This window comes from Ornithorhynchus anatinus, chromosome 14 (assembly GCF_004115215.2).
Source record: "Ornithorhynchus anatinus isolate Pmale09 chromosome 14, mOrnAna1.pri.v4, whole genome shotgun sequence".
Classification (NCBI taxonomy): Eukaryota; Metazoa; Chordata; class Mammalia; order Monotremata; family Ornithorhynchidae; genus Ornithorhynchus; species Ornithorhynchus anatinus.
In genome coordinates, this window is record NC_041741.1 from 9027242 (window position 1) to 9044065 (window position 16824).

Consider the following 16824-nt stretch of genomic DNA (forward strand, 5'->3'; position numbering starts at 1 on the left):
TCCCTTAACTTGTCTTTCCCTCAGTTACCTCATCTGTAAAATGGGAACTAAGACTATGAGTCCCATGTAGGATATGGGCTGTGTCCAGGCTGATTAGCTTGTATTTACCCCAGCACTTAGTACGTGCCTGGCTCATTGTAAGTACTTAACGAAATACCATTTTAAAAAAGAGTGGCTGTGTTAGGCAGCGCCAGTGCATATACTCAGCTGAGAAGTCCAAAGAAATCTCCCACACCATCGAGTGAATGGAATAGGGTAACTACTGTGGTTGGGACTTCAGAGCCAGGCCAGGGGTGGGGAAGCAGCTCAGCGAGCAGTTCTGGGGGTTCTTGGGGTCTATCTTGGGGCTGGAAATCTGTTGATGCCTGCATGAAACTAGGACCTCCAGGTCGCATCGCATTGCTGAGATCTAAATGGCTGTGGTCCTGTGACAGCTCTAAGAGGTGGCCTTAGGTACCCGAGAGCCTTGTGCCCCACAGTGAGTGGCCCCGGCTCTTCCAAATCCTGGTAGGTAGGAGGATCTTTCTCATTGAGTATTTCAGTTTATTTGTTCAGCATGACATCTGTTTCTGTTTCAGTGGAGCATAATTTTTTGGTTTTTACCAATTGGACTGCTTTTGTTTTAAAGAGACTCTAAGTAAATCACTCAGCCCATCACAGTCATCAGCTATTTGTCATCTTCCTAATGACTGGTAGTATTAGCATTTCCCTCCACCGACATGTTCTCCCTCCCATTTAGATGGTGAGACCCATGTAGTACCAGTACTTAGAGAAGGAGCGTGGCTCAGTGGGAAGAGCACGGGCTGGGAAGTCAGAGGTCATGGATTCTAATCCTGGCTCCGCCGCTTGTCAGCTTTGTGACTTTGGGCAAGTAACTTAACTTCTCTGTACCTCAGTTTCCTCATCTGTAAAATGAGCATTAAGACTGTGAGCCCCACGTGGGACAACCTGATCACCTTGTATCCTCCCCAGTGCTTAGAACAGTGTTTTGCACATAGTAAGCACTTAACAAATGCCATCATTATTATTATTACCATGTTTTTTTACATGGTGCTTACCTAAAACCACAATTATTATTTATTAAATGATCTGAGATGGAGCAGTTCACGTCTAGGTCCTTGAAAGTAAGACAGGCAAAAGTCTGTGACTGTGGCTTCCAAACGCTTGTTGGCAGGACCCTCTCTTACAGCCGGCAGCATCCCATTGGAAGGAGACATACCTTCTCCCCAGCCCCGGCCAGATTTGGGGGATTCCTCCCTCGCTGGCCTGACTTCTCCAAAGCCCGAACCCAGCTTCACCCTGACAGGTCTAACAACATCAGGGAACCTATGCACCGAAATGCTGAATTATCCAAAGGCTAGCTGGTTTAGCCAACTCAATCCCTTGAAGGGAGCAGGACTTCCTTGAAAAATGGCCAAGGGTGCCCTGGCTGTGTGAATATCCAGCTATGGCAGCCTTTTCTTTTCCCCCACATTCCCTCCCACCTCAATGCTCCACCTCTTGCACTTGTTTGATTCCTATTGAAGAGACGATCCCTGAACTGGAGTTTACTGTTCTGTGTGTTGTGCTGTTTTCTCCCACTTAGACTGTGAGCCCCGTGAGGTGGGGTCCGATTTTATCGCAGACAGACAATTGCAGACCGAATTTTTAACTGGTCTGTCTCCTGTCTAATACCAGAAGTTTTTATGTGCAGTTTTTTTTTATTTTCATTGTCCAGCCCCCCATACTGCAGTCCATCCCACCGAGTTCTGTGGCTTGAAAGGGGTTTTAGTGTTCATGGGCACCTGCAAGGGTTATGAAATGTCTCTAAAGCAATGAGTGTGGGGCGGGGGGAAGGAGAGCGGGGGTCAGGATCAGAAAACGCTCTAGGTTTGGGAAAACCTGCCACAAGCTTCCTTGGGTGGAAGTATTCCTTATGTGGAAGAACGTCATTAACTTGCATGCCCGATGTAATGTATGTGACATCACATGAGTCTCTGTGTTTTTGGCTTAGTGGCCCTCCTACTTGCAGGCTAAGGACCCCGTGTCTTAATATGATCTTGTTGAATTTATCCCGGGGAGTGTACAGGGTATAATACAGAGCTCTTCACATAGTAAGGCCTAAATAAATGTTAGGAGTAATAAAATAATGCCTTGCCTTTTAGAAGACATTTAAAGACTTATGCCGTGAGTTGGTTACCGTAATAAAATCCTCTCAGCCACTATGGATATTAGAGTCCACTGGCATTCATTGTCCTTTGTATTCACCAATGATTTTTAGTTCCTCTCAAAGAGAGTCAGCATCCTTAACCTCGATGGAGAGATGAGAAAACTGAGGAATACAGAGGTCAAGAGATTTGCCTAAAGACACAGCAAGTATCCAGCAGAGCTAGGCTGAGGGCTCAATTATCCTCCATCTGCAATCCTCCCTTCGGTTCACTGTACTACCTGCTTCTGTCCTTTTGAAGAGAGAGGTGCAGAATCGAATCGTTAAAGGAAAATGGACTTGGCATTGTGACATTTGCTGTCATAAGTAGCCTCAAGCTGTTTTTGATCCTGGATTGTTTCAGAGAAACAAGCAACGGTTAAACAAATCCTAACCCCCTTCCATCAATGACACATTTCCCAGCTTTCCACCTCTGTTCCTACAAAAACAAAGTGTTCCAGGTTTAAACGGGGAAATGAAACCCTGTGAAAGAAGCCCGAGAGATACTTTTGATGGAAACTTCTGGTGTGAAATTGGTGGGGCCCCATGTATTTTCCCACACTTCTCTGTCCTCCCCACCTTCCCCTTCTTGCCCCCTGCTCAACGGATCACATTCTCACCTACCACATCTCTTTTAAAAGAGCCCTTCCCCAAAATGGGTGTCGGGATTAGAACCCAGGTCCTCCGACCGCCAAACCCCTGCTCGTGTCACTAAGCCACTGCAAATCGGGTTGGACCCAGGGACCAGTCTTAATCCTCAGCCACCCGAGGCCCGCTCCTTTCTCAACCGCGCCGTTTTGGACAGGAAAAGTCACTGGAGCCTGGCGGCATCTCAGGGAGGCCCCAAAGCCTCCGAGAGCCGTATTTGTGATTTCTTCCCGGGGCGGCCAAGGGTCTAAGGAGACCCCAGCCGATCCTCGACTAACGGGCCGAGAGCTGCGCCCTAATTAGGGTCGGGGCGACCCTGCCCCCTCTCTTCAGGCCCCACTGAAGCCCTGCCCGTCCCCGGCCTGCTTCTGACCCGACACCGCCGGTCTCCCTAAGTAATTACTCGCCTGCAATTAAGCTGTAAATAATGCAATCACTTCATTCTTGTCCTGTCACTCCAGTCCCCACCACAACAAATAGTGCTAATCACATACTTATTCAAGTGTGTAATTATTCACAGTTAAACTTCTGTCACTTTCACCCTGTTTGGAAACACTGGAACACAACCTGTAATTAGCAAATGGGGCTGCGGGCACTTTGGCTGGAAGCTGGGCTACCTAGGCCCTTTGATCTGGGGGCCGGGCCTCCCACCCGCCCGGAGGCCACAGCTTAGCGGCACCCAGCAAGTCCACTGCATCAGTGCATCCGTCAAAGGACGGAGAATCACATTCTGCTGCTTATTGCCTGCGCTGGAGATTTCACAGCCCGGTTTGGGTTTTTTGGTTTTTGGTCTCTTTTCCTTTGTTCATGCCGCATCGGAACTTTCTAAGTTTGATAAAGGTTGCCGGGCCTGTCCCCAAGCCTCCGTACGTTCCAGTCAGGGAGATCATTCTTCTCCCGTCCAATAATAATAATGGCGGTTAGCCCTTGCCATCTGCCAAGCACCGAACTCAGAGCCGGGGTAGATACAGGATAATCAGGCCCCGCATGGGGCTCACAGAGTAGGAAGGCGGGAGAGCAGGTATCGAAACCCTATTTTGCCGACAAGGGAACTGCGGCACAGAGAAGTTAAGTGACTTATCCGCGATAACACAGTTGACAAGTGGGGGAGACGGGATTAGGAGCCATGGCCTCTGACTCCCAGGCCCACACTCTTTCCACCAAGTCACTCTATTTCCCAGTACAGTTAATCAGTCAGTGATAATTATTGAGGGCTTACTCTGTACAGAGCACTATACTAAGCAATTAGGAGAGTTCAGTAAGTAGTTGAGATCCCCACCCTCAAGGACAAGGAGATAGCAATGTTTCTGGATCTGGCCCTGGATCAAGTAAGTGAGGAGTGTGTCCCCTGAAGTGCCAGGTTTTGTGGGTTAACAAAGAAGAAACCTACTGCATCTGTTCCTTCTGAGTTGTAAACGGCACCTGTGGTACCCTGGTCCAGTCTAGGCCTCTCCCTTTTCTGCACATTTTGATTAGTATGGCAGAGAGTCTGAGAGCAGCACAAGCGCGAGTATGACTATAGAATCCCCGTTATCAATGAGCACTGGTACTAACTTTTCACTTTGAGTGCAGGGGTTAAAAGAGGGGGCAATTTTAGGGGGAACTAAGCTCCTTGAGAGCAGACATCTGCCTACAAACTCTATTGTATTGTTCTCTCCCAGGTACAGTGCTTTGCACCTTGTAAACTCTGTGTAAATGTGATTAATGATTGATTGAATGCCCCCCCAGGCTTCAAAGGGCTAATGAGTCACACCTAATATGGGGCCTTTTAACCTATTTTTTGCATATTCTAGTCAAAAGAACGTGGATGTAGAAACCAAAAGAGAAGACATTCTAGTCCCTGCTCAGCCCCTTACCGGATGGTGGCCTTAGATAAGTAACAACATTTCTAATCTGCAAATTGGAGATAATCATTGTCTGTGGTATTTATTGAGCACTGCAGTGATTGCTTGCAAAGCCCACCAGAATCAGAAGACTTAGTCCCTTGTCCTCTAGAGACTTTCAATCAAATGGATTCTTCCTACCTCACAGGATTTGGGGAGGATCAAATGAACTACCTGATGGACAAGTGCTTTGAAAGTGCTTTGTCAGTTCAAGATATGAATATGATGATTCTGTTCAGCCCTGCTTGGAAACTCTCAGATCTCGTTGGAGATCTGGGATGAGCAAGACTGGAAAGGTGGGGGGAGCCACCCCAATTAACTCCATGGAATCAGTACCTATGGGCTCAAGCACCAGAACCCAGGATTGCCTCCTACTCTGAATCAGCTCCTCTGACTCAGGGCTGTATAGGTCCGGAGCACAGAGCAAAGGCTGGGCACTAACTGAGGCAGGATTGTGGAGACGGCAGATGCTGAGAAACCAGGCTCCTCTCTCCCATTCCAGAAGGGCGTTACGTCTGCTTTCCCTGAGAGAAAAGCGTATAATGTCAATTCTCTCACCGACCCCCTTTGGTACTGTTCTGAAAGTCGAGTCAAATGCGTGGTGCAAAACACCAATGCGAATGCCTCTTGAGAAAGCCATACTACCTGGTTATTACTATTAGTAGTAGTAGTTATATTACGGTATTTATTAAGCACTTCCGCTGGGTCATTTGCTGAATTAAGCACTGGGATAGATACAAGTTAATCAGGTTGAACACAGTCCCTCTCCCTCGTGGGGCTCTCAGTCTAAGTAAGGTGGAGGGAGAATGTCCCCAGGGAGGGTTGGGCATGAAAGCAAACTCATTTGCGTCCTGATTTCAGTGGTCGGGCACCAAGAGGATGGGAAAATGAAATGAGCCCAGAAATCTCTCTGCCTTTTTGTGAGCGATTAGGTCACTTGCTTGGGAAGATAACCTAAACTGTCTTGCTTAAAGTGCTGTGGAGCCTTTTTAGGAGGGACGACTCCACCTCTGCCTTCACTCTAACCAATCACAATGCCATCGGTAGTAGTTGAGTGATTACAGTGATTACTGTGTGTAAGAGCACTGTCCTAGGTGTCTGGTAGGATGTAATAAAGATCTTGTACCTGCATATGACCTGGGAAAGATGTTCAGACTCCAGTTTTTGTATGGTACCTCTTAAGCGGTCATTCTGTGCCAAGGGGTTTTTTGGGGTTTTTTTTAATGGTATCTGTTAAGCCAGGCATGGCACTAAACGCTGGGGTGGATACAAGTCAATCATGTTGGACACAGTCTTAATCCCCACTTTACAGATGAGATAACTGAGGCACAAGGAAGTGAAGTGACTTTCCCAAGGTCACACTGCCGACAAGTGGGGGAGTCAGGACTGGAACCCAGGTCCTTTAGACTTCCAGGCCTGTGCTCTGTCCCCTAGGGCATGCTACTGCTATTCTGTACAAATAGTGCGAGAAGGGAAAAATCCAAAGCTACAACTGAGAGTATCAGGAGTATGGAAAAAAGAGTAAATGAAGTGGTGGGGAGGGAGGGAAACCCAAGTTGTATAAGTAAATGTCTTTGTAGCTAAGTGCTAAGGATTATTTTATAATCGTAAGTGCTGAGGGTGGCTTTTGATTTGGGATGACCTGGGGAAGCAGAATGTAATCAGGAGGGCTTCCTGGAGCAGATGGTTTTCTGGAGAAATTTGAAGATGGGGGAGGGCTGTGGTCTGGTAGATTTGAAGGGGGAGGAAGTTCAGGCAGGGAGGAAGGTTTATGCAGTACATCAGAAGGGAAAAATGAGAAGGAGACACTCGCTAAAATGAACCTAGGAGAAGCAAAGATCATGAATTGGGATTCAACCAATTTATAAGAAGTGGATAACTTTAAAGCCGATGGCCTGGAGGGAAATGGGAAGTTATTGGAAACAATTATCTCATCAGCAGAGTGTAGTAGATTTTGAAGAAAGGAGAGGTCAAAGGAAGGGAGCCCAGCTGGGAGATCAGTACAGTGTTTCCAGTTAGGAGATGGCAAGAACTTGAACCAGAGCGGTGGCTGTTTGAATGAAAAAGAAGGAATAGATCTGGGAAATACTGTGGAATGAAAAATGGCAGAATTTAGTGTCAGCCCGAATGTGAGAAATTAAAACTGAACAGAGTTGAAGATGACACCAAAGGCAGGTTGGGTGGTGGTATAGTTGATTATGATGGGATAATTAGGAGTTAGTTTAGGACGGATGAGGAGGAGTTCAGTGTTAGCCATAATGAATTTCAACTGGCAGTGGGAGAGTCCTTGGAGAGCTCCTCCGATGGCAGGTGTTAGCCGTCTTTGGTCTACCGGGAGTCTGCTAGCAGAAGCAACAGGAGACCCTCAGACCTGACGGAGAATTTGAGATGAGGAGTTGATTATTGTGCTGGCGCACAGCACTCCGTTATAGGGCCAGTCACGTTCTCGCCAGGGCACAGAGTGCAATAAGTGAGTAGGTGGGCAGGGGTGCTCTGTATTGCAAAGTGTATAAGTGCTTTCATCCACATTAGCCAACAGGCAGAATTGGGGCCTAGAACCCAGGTCTCCCGATTCCCAGAGCTGTTCTCTACCCACTAGATGAACAACAATGGGCTTCTGGAGGAAAGAGGATATGTGGGATTGTAGGGCAGGATAGGGGGCTGGTGGTGTAGCTCTGCGAATTATCTACCTGGAGGTGGTGGCCGAAGCCACGTGTTTGAATGAAATCTAATGTTTTGTTTAATGACTAGGGAAAATTCTGTTTCTCTGACAGGGATGACAGATTTGGGGGCAGTTTTGGGGCACCAGTGTTTTGCACCGTGGGCAGGGGAAGGAATTTACTAATTTGGTAATGAGGCTTCTTCCACGGGCATCGGCTCCTTTATATCCTCCATTAAGTCCTTGTCACCGATAGATAGACCAGTGACGGTTCGGACTGTGTCCCTCATTCATTCATTCAACCGTATTTATTGAACACTTACCGTTTACAGAGCACTGTACTGAGCATTTGGGAGAGTGCAAAATAACAATAGACACATTGCCTGCCCACAACGAGCTCCTTAGTCTGATCCGGTTTGAACTGCGTTGGGAATTTACGTGCCCACCTAAGAATTGGAGGCAAAAAGAGAGGGGAAGGCTGTGGGAGGTTATTTGCATCCTCTTCAAATAGACACACAAAAGTAGTCTCCAAAAGGAGCAATCCAGCTATCTTGGGATTGGATTTAGCTTGAGGCACCCACTCCGGAGTTTGAAACAATGAACGTTAATTATGCGCCCTGCCTCCTGGCCGGCGATTGGTTCTGCGAAATTGCCCTGCTGCATTTCCTTTAATAGGCCGGCAAGCTGTTCTAGGCTAATAGTTTACACTAAAATGTCAAGAATCGGATTGCCATGGCAACCTTAATGCCAGGTGGACCCTGTAGCACTGTCTGCCGTGGAATTACAATGATAGAAAATCGGTGTCGTCTCCAGAAATCGCTGGAAAAATGCAGTGGGCTGCCTTGCGGTTGAATGGCTGCGTGCCATGGGACCCAGGAAGGGAGACTCCGAATTGCAGAGGGACCCGCCCATGCACACGCATGTGTACCCAATCCCCCCCACACACGCACACACGGTAACAGGGCCGGTCTTTGGGAGCCGGGTTGGGGGAGGGTAGGAGGGAGTAGGGAAGGGGCGATTCGTTAGGGGGAAAGAGAAGTGGGTGGCCAAGTGTAAGGGCCACACACCTCAGTAGAGCATAGAGGGGGACCCTTTTTCCAGCCCCTCCCCAAGCTGGTGAACGTAACGCTGCTGATCACGTCATGCGGACGCCGAGGGATGAATGTCACAGTTCTTGTCTTGGCAAGTATCACCAGCCCCTTTTAAAAAAAAGCTGAGCCCACCGAGGGAGGGCAACGGCTCATGTTGATTTGCAAGTGAGTCTGGGCCTGTCAACTGCTCTGCGTGGGCTGTGATCTGCAAAGCTGCCCTTCACGACCCCTTTCCCACCCCTCGTTGTTTACAAGTCACACGCTGGCACCCGTGTGCCTGCCAACAAGGTGTTTCCAGAGGCTGCAAAATGTGACAACCGAGGCAGGGAAAAAGCGGTGGCATATACTGAATGCAAATCCCGCAGACAATCCGGGGATCCCCCTACCCTGGCTACTAGCCCGGTGTTGGGTCTGGGCGGCGAATGCCTCCTCCATCTGGGCCAATAACGTAAGCATAAACCTGGCCCTTGGAGCACGGGGGGGTGGTTGCTCCACAGCTCCGCCCCGCCCCACCCTGGCCATTGTGGCGGCCAAGCTGGTGAGCTTGATTCAGGTCACCCACAGGAGGAGGAAATCAAGGTTGTTTCTGTGTTTTGGATTGCTTCTCCGGAAGCCTTCTGGGCTGGCATCATTGAACCGCTCGTGACTCTTTGCCTCTGAGTCCCGCTCTCGCCATCTCCTCTGTTGGTACTCCTTCCTCCTCTAAGTCTTCCAGACCACAGCCCTCCCCATCTTCAAAACCCCACTGAAGGCCCTCCTCCTCCAGGAAGCATTCCGGGATGAATTTCCACTGCTCCAAGCCACATCAACCCAATTGGCGCCCTTAGCAGTTATGTATTTGCACCCGTCCTCAACATCTAGGTATCTAGCAGTGTTTAGATTGATGGTGTGATCTATACCTACTTATTTCCCCCATCGGACTGTAAATGCCTTGAGAGCAGGCACTTCATCTTTTGCTTCTGTGGTACTCTCCCAAGGGTTTAGTAGAATACCGTGCCCACGCTAGGCGCTTGAGAAGTAAGCTGCTAACAAGCTGCTGTGGCCTTTGCTGTCCAAGCCCCCTGCAGTCGTGTAGCTCCCAAAGCCCTGCCTAGCTGTAGTATTCTTCAGATGAATTGGGACACTGGAAATTAATGGCACTGGGAGATACTGATGTGCCAGTTCTTCCCAGGGAGCCCCATGTGATTTCCCGGGACTTGGAGCTTGCAGTGCCAGACTGGGATGGGTTGTCAGGGTGGAGGTGACACTCTTTCGCCACAGCCTTACCTCAGCCTGCTAGCATTGAATGGATGTTGGTCATAGGGAGGACAGAGCGACTGTTTCAGAAAGAATTCCAAACCAAGGAGTTCAGCCTTAACCCAGCTTTGCAAAGAACTACTCGCCCTCTTGCCTTGTGGGGGAAATGCTTTCTGCCAGGTGGAGGGAAAAGGATGCCAAATGAATTAATTTTCCTCTCAGGGTAGCCCCAGGGGGTCATGGAGGGAGGGAAGCAGAGTCACTCTGAGTGGTTGTTTCTTGTTTCAGCCTCCTCTGCCCTGTGGTTAAATGTCCCAGGCCTTTCCCCTCTGTCTTGGACTTACATTGGTTCTGGCTTTGGCGCTTCCAACAGGCAAACTAAATGGGTAAGCAGACCATGTCAGGGTCTGACTGATACACCCAGATCCCAGGTAAATCCTGGACCTCAGCCCGTGTGAGCTGCCCTGAGCCGCATTTAGTTTCGAGTGGCTCCTCACTCGCTCCGAGGAAACTGGAGCTGCTTGGAGCTCGTTAGGAGAGCGCTGTGTGGAAATAGAGAAAGGTAGGCTTCTCAAATATCTTTCTCCCCCTACTTGCACATGTTCACCAGGCACTCCTATCAAAAGTTTCAGAGACAGGCTGGCCACTGAACTTCCCCTGCAGGAGAAATCAACAATGTAGCCTGAGGAGAGATACTGCCTCGTTAAAGCTAAACCTAGATGAAGGGAGGGAAAGCAGCAAGGGAGGGTCTTTCCCAGTTTAGCTTTTTCTTTGCTTTACTAAAAAACATCAAATAACATGTCATAGCAGGATGATCTTTTATAAAAGCACCCCATCCTGTCTTCAACCCATTGAAGGGCTTCTGGTTTCTAGCCCCACTGACGGGGAGGCTGAGATAAGTGTTAAATTCAGGTTGGCCTGTGCACAAAATTCACATAGAACCAGGATCGGGCCTGAAGACTCCCAGGTTTTAGTCTTGGAGCCCTGGATGACCTTGTTCCCTGCTTGAACTGGCAAGTGATCTGAGGGTAATCTCCTCTCCAGCCCTCGTTTCCCCGCCAGAGACACATTTACCTATGGAGCATTCTGGCATTTCTCCCTACCTCTCAGCACGTACCCAGTGCCACTCTGTGGTGGCCCAAACCTCAAGGAGGCCATTGCCTAGAAAGAAGGGGTCCTTACCTCTTAGTTGGCCAACCAGTGGGACCCTCGGACACCATCCCCAGCTAGTATACCTACCTCTTAATGCTGAGAGAGGGAACACGCATGAGGTTACAGCCCACAGCATTCTTGGAAACCTGAATGTCAAGTCCCGGGAGGCTGTGAGACCAAATCTGAGCCTATAATGAGCATGCTCCAGCCTGGAAGGGGAAATCCAACTTTTTCTAGTAATCAGGATCAGGGAGGACTGGGACTGGGGGAAAGAGAGGATGGAGAATAGGAGACAGTCACTGCAAAGTAGGCTGGCCGTTTTGTTCCAATTCTGGGGAGCGGGGCAGGAATTATGGCCAGTTTCTCCAAAACTATATACCTACAGTATCTAGATGAATGAGGTGACTTTTTTTCCTCAAAACAAATGAATACACTTTTGGGAGGGAAAGAATATCCCCTCACCACCCACCTGGGTGTAGAGCGTTATATTCTGTGCTTAAGGGAGACATAAAGCAAAAATCAAATGGAAACCCTACCTCAGAAGGGTTTGTGAGTTAAATTATGGACAAGCCCACAAAGGATGCGATACTTTTAAAAAGCAGTTTCAGGTGTCAATAGTTCCAGGAAAGTATATTTATTTTCAATTGTAATTGAAGAGTTTCATAAGGCTGGTTTTTCCAAAGAGAAGACTGGCGATGGGGGCGTGGGGAAAAAGCAACACTTTTCATAAAATGGCACCATATCCCTTCGGCTCTTTGCTCTCCATAGGGCCTTCTGAGAGTATCATATACTACATTTACATCCCCCAGAACCCATCACTTATTAATGTGGCATTCAAGCTGTACCAGATTAAACTGTTTCATCTTACAATTTATGGCTGGCCTTGCAAAACTTTCCGTTCTCTTCCTTCCGTTACTCATTTTTGTTCAATTATTCATTGCAGTAGGCTCCCCTGAAATTTGGGAGAAATTAAATGTTATATCCACATTCATACCAAATTAATTAATCATGATTAATGTTCCTACGATGAATACAAAAGGAATTAATCATGATTAGAAACATATTGGAACGAGGAACTCAGGCTCTGGAGCGTCCTCCCCTCGATCCGGGGAAGAACAAGCCTTGAACGGTCAGCCCAGACGGACCCGGCGGCTTCCTGGGCTGGCTGTGGTCATGGTATTAATCGGTAATGGAATTTATCAAGTAGCCACTGGGAGCAATGCACCCTACTAAGCAATTGGGAAAGTACAATAGACACATAAGACACATTTCCCGCCCACAAGGTGCTCACACTCTTGTGGAGGAGACAGATGTAAAAATGGCTACAAACGGGGCAATCAGAAAAAGCAATTGATCGTATAACTGAGTAGGCCTATATACTCCGGTGCTGAGGAAAGATACTGATGAAAATGCAAGGACTAGAGTACAAGCGCTTAGTAGATTGCTTTGCATACAGTAAGTGCTCAGTAAATGTGATCGAATGAATGAATACCAGAAGTGGCAGCAGAGTTGATAAGATTGGGGTTGGGAGGAAAGCAGGGAAGGCTGGTTGGAGGAGATTAGAGAGACTTTGAGCAGGAGACGACCTGTAGTCTGTTGGAGTGGGGTGGAGAGGGATTTCTAAACTGGAGAAACAGGATGGAGGTGGGAGAGGCAAGAACAGCCGCTCCAAATTGTCATTTGTTAAGCCTTTTACTGGGGGTGTGCCTGGATGGATCCCTTTACCTATGTCCGCTTTTACCCCCTTGAAAACATCCTAAATTACACTCAGGCATTCAGCCTTCAGCCAGGACTCTTGAAAGGGGTGATAAAGAAGTGTTTTCAGAACCTTTTGGATGGGGTGTCTGAAAATTATAATGCAGATTAATTCTTTTCCTGTGGATTTATCAGTATCAAATCCCAAGTCTGCAGTCAGAAGCCTTTTTTTCTAAAACGATGTCCCAAGGCAAAAAGGCCTGGCCTTGCAAACTCTAAATATTTCCTTGTATTTTCGAGTGCTTCTATTAGTCCAGAGCACTTCCACATCAGCTGTTTCATTTTATCTTCATAACATGTGTGCAGAGCTCTGTACCAGGCTCCGGGGCGGGGACAATCGAACAGAGTTGGTAGACATGTTTCCTGCCAGAAGAGCCCGACTCTATTTCATTTTATGGAATTTCCGAAGGCTCGGTGGTCAGTGAGTAGAAATCAGCATCAATATCCCACCCTGACATCCCTTTCCTCCTCACCCATGGAACCTGGAGGCCTCCAGAGCTAGTTAACCAGCCCGTAGTGCTTCAGAAGGTTTGGGCCAGCTAATCTCACTGGAGGTATTGTGGAAGGTGGTATCTCCCAGACACACTTGGGAAAGTGCCCTCAGTTTGTTACATTATGCCAAAGGGGTTAAACATTTATAGGCTATTGAAAATGCAACGGTAAGCAGGTAAACAGTGGCCCGCAGAGTGATTTTATGTGTGTGTTTCCAGGTTGTAGTACGGCTGAGAAAAAATAAGGTGAAACTTTGCTAAGTTCTACTTTGCTTGACTTTCCTTCATCTATTTTTAAATGAGAATATGTGTCACTGTTAAGCCTAGATAATTGCCATCTCATTAATCCCCAGACTGAGCAAATTTGCACGTTCCCAGCAGTCTCATCCCACTTCCTTAATGGCGGCAGTGAGGCCTTGTCATGCTGGGTCTCTGGAGCCTTGAAAACTGTGTGCTCCAGTACGGGGGCTAGAGTTCTGGGAGGCGTCGTGTGCAGAAATTTGTTCCAGTAACCTGTCTAAACCCGTTCCCTGGGTCCGAACCTATCTCTCCAGCCTGCCGTTCCCCATAACTAGCACGATTTATCTCACCGAATTGCTGCAGTGTTCCCTTCTGGGAGCCAAATTCTCCATCAGCCAGAGCCCGGTGAGAATTCTCCACCATTGTCACATGGGAGCCCTCTTTCCTGCAAGAGGTAGTGGCTCAGAGTGAGGACCTGACTGCTTTCTTTCTCTCCCTGCTAGGAGAATTTTGGTGGAGTGGTGGTGACGTGAAACCCGTCACCCCATTTCCATAGACTCTTAAGAGGGTGTGTCCCTTCATGCTCTGCTTCTACGGGGGGCCCATTAGAGACTTTCCAAGCCCAGGTTTAAGCAGCCACAATATTTGAGAGGATTAAGCCCAAGTGTATTTGGAAACTTGGCTTATCTGAATTTGGGGTCAACACAGATTCCTGCAGTATGGCAATTTCTAAGGGAGCTTCAAGTGGTGGTACCAGTTCCTCTTTGTGGTTTTAGGTGTGTTCAGTTTAGGTGAGAGCGTTGGGTGGGGGTTGGGGTTGGGGTCCATGCCCTTGAGCGTCTGTACTGGGCTTCAGAATCCTCTGAGCTTGAGTTCTGTAGCCCTCGGTCTGGGTTACAGTCCCAGGGGAGAGACCTGGGGCCTTCCCCAGGCCCCTAGGACTAATTAGGTTTGGGGGTCTAGGGTGTTCCCCAGCGGGTACAGGACCAGGGAAAATTGGCCAGAGTGGGGAGCCAACAGGCCGAGGGGAGAGATGTTGAAGAAGTGCAAGTACATACCGGCGCACTCGTTCTGCTCTCTAAACACTCCCTTGGCAGTTGTGCACTTGGGGATCCTTGGTTCTGGGCTTCTGGTGGTTCTCATTGGCCAATTCTCTCAGACCAAGCAACCCTGACCCAAACTGGTTTCACCTCCCAGGGCCCCCTTCCCACTTGTTGGATCTAGGCAGAACCAGATCTCCGGATCCGCCTGGTAGGAGAAAAGCTTCTGACTGGTGCCCGGATGGCTCAAACCTAAGCTCTGTTCAGAGGAAGGGTGGGGAAAGGAAGGCAAGGACCGAGTGTGGTCCAAACTTGGAGTTAGCGGTATTCCCCTCTATGGGCCGGGATAGGCCGAAGCCAGAGAGCCTGGGGAAGCACAAAGCAAGTCTCCGATCCCACATATGACTGATTTAGCAAAATAGGAAGCTCCCTCAGGCTCTCTAGTGGGGCACAGAGGGCACTGGGATCGTGGGGTGTCCCTAGTGTACTGATAGATTCTATAAGCTCATGGTGGGCAGGGAATGTACCAACTCTGTTATAATGTACTCTCCCAAGAAAGGCGGCGTGGCCCAGTGGAAAGAGCACAGACCTGGGAGTCAGAAAGTCACGAGTTTTAATCCCAGCTCTGCCACTTATCTGCAGTGTGACCTTGGGCAAGTCACTTCAATTCTCTGTGCTTCAGTTACCTTATCTGTAAAATGGGGATTAAGGATGTGAGCCCCGTGGGGGCAGGGACTGTGCCTGGCCTGATTAACTTGTGTCTACTCCAGCACTCAGTATAGTGCTTGACACATAATAAGAGTATAACAAATACCAAATTTTCTTTTTTTTTTTTTAAAAAAAAAGGAAGCTCACAGTCTAGGGCACCCTTCTGGGAAAATTTTCATCTTTCTCCTTGGGACCTGGTTGAGTGAAGGGCCTCTGGGTCACATTTTCATTTTTCTTTTGAAAGGAGGACACCGGTGAGAGGGGTTATGGGACACCTAGCCCAGCCACTCCTTTGGATGACCGAAAATCATTTGAAAATAGCGTTATAGGGGATAGTCTGATTCTGTAGCTTGTTCCTTAAATTGCCTACTGGAGCAGCATCTCAGCATTTTAATACCCTCAGCTGCAAGGAAATGCTGTTAAACAAGCTTGGGCCGGCTTAACAGAGTTTAACATGCTCAGTTATATTTGTTCAGGAAGAATTATTTCCTCCTTTCTGTTCAGCTCAGTATTTGCCCCCGCTCCTCCGGGCCTCAGTTCCCAGACGCCCACCCTCCTCAGCCTCAAATGAAGTTTTCACTGTTCTAGCTGGGATTTACCTTGGGCTTTGTGGAGGGAATAACTGAGCAAATATGTTGTTTCAATCATCTGAATAGTTCACTGAAACCTGCACAATCCCACCCAGGGCTCTGCGTGATTTCAAACAGACTGCGGCTTGTTTCCAGGAGGGTCCCGATAGTGGTCAGGATCGCCCACTAAAAGCAGGCCAGAGTAGCGACCTGGCCTAGAGAGTGGGGAGGAGTTAGGGTTGTTTTCTGTGGTGGAAATTAAGGTTGAGAGGAGACATGAAATCCTGTGAGTACCTTTACAGAGTAGCCGAAGACCAAAGAGAGTAGGACTCTCCAAATGGGGGAGGCATCGGCTAAGAGTGGACTCGATTGAAGTCTGTAAAATCGGAAAAGGTGCGGACAGATAGGAGTCAGAATTGTTATTTCCCAAATCTCAAAGCACCGGGATGGAGGGTGGGGAGATGGAGGTTGAGGAAGAGGAGGGAAGGTACACCTCACCTCCAGAAGCTTGAGAGTCAAACAAGCAAGGGGTAATACTTTTTCCCCCAGCAGGTGGGAAGTACATGGAACTTGTTCCCCCAGGAAGTTGAACAGGCTGAAAATAGAGTAAGTTCAAGATGGGGTTGCATCAGTTCCTGGCTGACTGGGTCATAATGCACTGTCAGAACATTAGGGAGTCCACCCCCAAACATGAAAATGAATGTCACAGTGAGCCACCGTTACACACTTCCTCCAAGTATTCTGTTGCCACTCTTAGAGACAGAATACTGGGTTGTTTGAGCTATTGGTTCAGAAGTACCATTGTTAAAGCTCTTGTGTTCTGATGCTCTGCACAAAGAAAGCAGTCAATACCATTGATCAATTCTAATTAATTAATTAATTATGGTATTTGTTAAGCACTTACTATGTGCCAGGCACAGTTCTCAGCACCAGGGTAAACACAAAGTTCTCAATTGGACACAGTCCCTATCCTGCATGGAGCTCCCAGCCTGGGTAGGAGGAAGTAGGATCTAGTCCCCATTTAAAGATGAGGAAACTGAGGCCCAGAGAAGTTAAGTGACTTGCCCAAGGTAACACAGCCGGCAAGTCGCATAGCTAGGATTAGAACCCGGGTCCTCTGACTCCCAGGCCTGTGTTCTTTCCGCTACGTCAAGATGCTGCTTGTGT

General features: G+C 48.3%; 1 long non-coding RNA gene across 1 annotated transcript; it reads right to left on the reverse strand.

The window, feature by feature from the left end:
* Window positions 1–11527: 11527 nt before the first annotated feature.
* Window positions 11528–16253, reverse strand: LOC114816692. The gene is made up of 3 exons (XR_003764501.2): window positions 16156–16253; window positions 13691–13785; window positions 11528–11806 (listed from the first exon to the last, which is right to left on the reverse strand). It is a non-coding gene; the product is annotated as an uncharacterized LOC114816692 (long non-coding RNA).
* Window positions 16254–16824: the final 571 nt, after the last annotated feature.